The sequence below is a fragment of the Cebus imitator genome, unplaced genomic scaffold (genome assembly GCF_001604975.1).
Source record: "Cebus imitator isolate Cc_AM_T3 unplaced genomic scaffold, Cebus_imitator-1.0 Scaffold134, whole genome shotgun sequence".
NCBI classification, from domain to species: Eukaryota; Metazoa; Chordata; class Mammalia; order Primates; family Cebidae; genus Cebus; species Cebus imitator.
Genome location: NW_016107449.1, coordinates 4,223,423 through 4,228,536, shown reverse-complemented (window position 1 = coordinate 4,228,536; position 5,114 = coordinate 4,223,423). Strand labels below are relative to the sequence as shown.

The 5,114-nt window shown below is 37.5% G+C and overlaps 1 long non-coding RNA gene across 1 annotated transcript in view; it reads right to left on the bottom strand.

Moving 5' to 3' along the window:
- Positions 1 to 297: 297 nt before the first annotated feature.
- The window catches only part of LOC119473123, a 32,536-nt gene continuing 27,719 nt past the window's right edge, over positions 298 to 5,114 (bottom strand). Inside the window, exon 3 of the long non-coding RNA XR_005202316.1 lies at positions 298 to 476. This is a non-coding gene — a long non-coding RNA (uncharacterized LOC119473123). The remainder of the gene's footprint in view (positions 477 to 5,114) is intronic.

Sequence of the window (5,114 nt, the reverse complement as noted above, 5' to 3'; positions counted from 1 at the left end):
TTGACCAGGATGGTCTCGATCTCTTGACCTCGTGATCCACCTGCCTCGGCCTCCCAAAGTGCTGGGATTACAAGCATGAGCCACCGCTCCCAGCCCTGTATTTTTCGTAAACTGGTTTTCAGAAAGCCAAGCTTTAAGAATTTGTGGGACACCTGAATATAAAACTGGTGACTAAATAGGAGAAACACCTCTGAAATGGTGAGTTTTTCTGAATTTTATTTAACCCTGTATACATTGGGCCATGATATTCGTTTCGCCGTCTTGCCGTAATAAAATATCACAGACCGGATGGCCTAAACATCAGAAGTTTATTTCTCACAGTCCACAGGCTGAAAGTCAGAGGCAAGTCTGGCTTCTTCTGAGGCCTCCTCTCTCCTTGGGTTGCAGATGGCCATCTTCTTGCTGCCTCTCCACATGGCTTTTTTCTCTGTGCGAGGGCATCCCTGATGTCCCTGTGTGTGTCCAGGTTTCCCTGTCTTATAAGGACACAGTCAGATTGAATTAGGGCCCACCCATATGACCTCATTTTATCTCAATAACCTATTTATTTATTTATGTTTCGAGGCAGGATTTCACTCTGTCGCCCAGGTTGGAGTGCAGTGATGTGATCTCGGCTCACTGCAACCTCTGCCTCCCAGGTTCAAGCAGTTCTCCTGCCTCAGCCTCCTGAGTAGCTAGGATTACAGGAACGTGCCACCGCGCCCAGCTGATTTTTATATTTTTAGTAGAGACAGTTTGGCCTTGTTGGCCTGGCCGGTCTCAAATTCCTGGCTTCAAGCCATCCTTCCACCTCGGCCTCTCAAAGTGCCGGGTCTACAGGTGTGAGCCACTGTGCCTGGCCTTAATTACCTCTTTAAAGGGCCTATTTCCAAAACAGTCACGCTCTGAGGGAACTGGGCTTTGACCTATGAATTTTGGGAGAACACAGATCTGCCTACAACCGCAGGATGTTTACAAACTACCAATGTTGTAACCCAAGTCGTTCTTGCTGGAAGACTGGCAACGGGCTTGACTACATAAATATCTTAAGGATGTCCTTTGTGGGGAGCTACACTGTTTAAAATGGTAGTCAACAGCCACTTGTGGCTACCCTGTTCAATAGCCATTGTGACTGTTGAACACTGACATGTGGTGAGAACTGATTTTTTTTTAAACTTTCATTTTAACTAATTTAAATTTAAAAACTAAAGAAGGGTAAAACTATTTTTCTGCTAAAGATAGCTTTATTGGGTTGATAGAAATACATTTAATTTCGATCATTACAAATTTAGTGCCTGGATAGAGACGTGGTAAAAGTGTAAAATACACACTGGCATTCAAAGACTTAGAATGAAAAAAGTGAAATCTCTCTTTAATAATTTTTATTTTATGTGTTGAAATGAAAATATTTTTAATATCTTGGGCTAAATGAAATATATTAATAAACTCAATTTCACCTGTTTCTTTTCTTTTTTTAATAATGTGGCTACTAGATAATTTTAAATGACAGATCTGGTTTGCACTAGATTCCTGTTGAACAACTTTGGATTACAGCTTTAACTCATTGCTCACCAAAGGTGGGTAAGTAAATTAACTAAAATATGAATTCTTTTTGCCAAAAGGATTAAAGTTCCAGGTTCTTTTGTGTCCTCTCTACAAAGATTAAGATAATTGAAACCAACCATTTATTCTTGGATACTAATATATTACTAAATCTTCCATTACTTGGCATATTTGTAAGTTTTCTCAATAATATTTTCAACATTAAAATCTTGTTAAACACACCTATATTTAAGAATCAGAAATAATTTTCCAAATAATGAAAAGATTCTTCCTTATAAACTAATCCTTCTATTCTGATACCCTGGTTTGTGTGTCCGTGTGTGTGTGTGTGTGTGTGTGTGTGTGTGTGTGTTTTTCAAAATGCCCTGGCTTAATTTGTCTTCCCATCCCACTTACCTTGTTTTCTTCTGCCCTCCTGACTCAGTTACTAGGAGATTCCTAAGCAAAGCATCTCATGTCTGATGAGGCCCAGAGGCTTACACCTGTAATCCTAGCACTTTGGGAGGCCAAGTAGAGAGGATAACTTGAAGCGAGAAATTCAAGACCAGCCTGGGTGACACAGCAAGACCCTGTCCTGTTTTTATAAAAAAAATTTTTTAAATTAAAAATTAGCCAAGTGTGGTGTCTACTCAAGAGGCTGAGGCAGGAGAATAACTTGAACCCACAAGTTAGAGGCTGCAGTAAGCTATACTTGCATCACTGCACTCCAGCCTGGGCGATAGAACCAGACCCTGTCTCCAAATAAATAAATAAAGGCATCTATATCCTTTCTTTCTTCTATTTAACACATGCTGAAAACTCACTCTAATTTCTTCATCTGCAGCATAGTAGAGAAAAGAAAGCCCGTGAGGTCTCTGGTTATGGTACAACTTTTACATAGGCCTGATATAGTCAGTGGTGGGGCAGTGAGGGTTTGAGGGGCCGTAGGAATTGAATTCTAAGGTTTTGTAGAAGATTTTGTGGGTGATTTTTGTAAATTACTCTACTTAATATTACAGCATTAAAAAGTAAAGAATTAAAAGTTAAAAATTAAAATAAGGTAATAGATACAAGATCAGAATAACTGGTTGGTTTTCTCTATCCGTTTCTTAAGCAGCTTAATCCCCAAATGTCATAAAGAACAACTAACAAATAGGACACAGAACTTCTGGACACCCGACCCCATGACACAGTTCATCCTTCTCCACCCACCAGTCCCTCTAAGCCCCTGATGGGGAATCTCTAAAAATTCCCTAAATGACCAGAGAATCAGTCTAGTGTCACGTCATCACTCTAATATATGGGACAAGGGGAATGATCAAAAAGACAGTTTTTGCCTTATCACTTTGTTCTTTCTGGCACCAGTCAGTCTTCAGAAATAACAAAATCAATGCAAACACGTTTGTTGTAAGATGCCTACTTTGAAGATCATTTGCTACCTAACTATCTTGGTCATTTACATGGAATACAGGGAGGATTTCAAAAAGTCTCTCTCCCTTGTTACTCAGTTAAAAGGAAGACTCAGGTGTTGAGTTTGGTTTTGTGTGTATGTGTGTGTGTGTTTTCATATTGGATAAGGCTTCTATTTCACACACACAAGAATTCCCATGTGGGTTTTTTTTTTACTTTTTGTCCTTTAATTGAAATGATGCAGATTGAATCAAACATGAAAAATGCATTCAGCCCAAAAAAGGAAAAAATATTTATAGCCAGAAAAGTAACATGTAAGTGTCTGGTCTCATATAAATAAAGCAAATTTTTTTCACTGTATATAATAGCAGTAATACATTGCAGAGTTGCTTACGTTAGAAAATACAAGAGAAAAAAAGATTGGTAAATGTAGCCAGCAGACAGATACAAAAGATCGACTTACCAAAACTTGGAAGGGGAAGATGAAGAAAGGGTGTACATGAATCAAGTCCTCATCTGATGTAACAAGTTCAGTAGGAAATGTGGAAAGAAAAAAAATCAAGAACTAATGGGAGGCCACATTAATCAGAGTTACGGAGGCAACTACTGAAAAATAGGAAATCAAAGAAAGTTTAAAGTTGTTGAAGGGATTTTGCTTTTCATTGGCGACCTTTGGCACTCCTTGGTTTTCTTTAACACATACACAAATATTATTTTCAGAATATCTTTCCATTTGAGAAATAACAATCTACACTCTACATTTAAATCTCTCATTTACTTCTCACCCACTGTCATCTGCCTCACATTCCCCACCCCACTACCCTCCCATCGCCTAAAACACCCATCCTCTTTCTTTTCCTCTTTCCATCCCGCCGTGTTTCACTTGCAACCACCAGAAGGCTTTTGTTAATGTTACTCAATCTGCTCTCTTGAATGACTTCCTAATTAGCAAATCCAAGGGACACAATTCAAGTTGTGTTCCTTAAGGCCCTATCCTCTCTCCTTTTCTTTTTTCATTCTATTCACTCTCCGTGAGTAATATCATTTCCTACCCATGTATGCAACATCTATGTTGATGGCTACTAAACCAGTCTGTCCTCTCCAAAGTATGAGTTATCTACCAACAGCCTGTTGAACCTTACAGATGATCAGATCGGCACTTGAAATTCAATGTGCCCAAATCTCAGGTCTCCATCTTTTTTTCTCCAACCTGCTCTCACTCTCCATTTGCTATTTTGGTAAATAGCTTCTAGCCTGTTACCTAGCCTGAAGACAAGGGAGTTGTCCTAGATTTATGCATCTCACTCATGAAACACTGGAAACAAACTACATTAAAACATATGAGGACTCGAAGACAGGAAACCTGTAAAACAGAAGATATTCAAGAAGTACCACGCATTTGAGAAAAATAAATACCATAAAATAAAAGAGGCAAATTCAAGAAGCATAAGAACAAACACCTGAAAAAAGGAAATGTTTGTCTTCATTCACAAATGTCATGATTGTATATGTTAAAAATCAAAAAGTCTACAAAAATTTACTAAAACTAATGAATAAATAGAATAAGTCAGCTGGATACAAGATCAATATGTAAAATTAATTTTATTCTGTATACCAGCAACAAACAGGTGGAAAATAATTCTAATGCCATTTACAATAGTATCAAAAACATCAAATGCCCAGGAATGACTGTAACAAAATATGTGCAAGACATTTAAACTACCATAAAGTATTACTGAAAAAAACTAAAGACTTCAATAAATGCAGAGATATACCATTTTCATTGAGTGGCAAACTCAATATTGTAGATAGCAATTCATCCTACACTGAGCTATTAATTCACCATGTTTCTAATAAAAACTCTAGCAAGCTTTATTTTAGAAATCAACAAGTTGATTTTATAATGTATGTGAAATACAAAGGCCCTAGATTAGCAAAGACAATCATAAGAAAAAAACCAAAGCAGGAGGACTTATACTACCAGCACGTTTTAAGCCTTATTACAAAGCTGCATGAATTAAAATTGTGCATCTATGCCAAGAAAAAACAAAACAAACAAAGCAGTACATCTGTGCAAAGACATACACACAGATCAAAGTAATAGACTAGAGTTAAAAAATAGACCCATAATTTTCCTTTCCTTTCTCTCCTTTTTTTTTTTTTTTTTTTTGAGACAGAGTTTC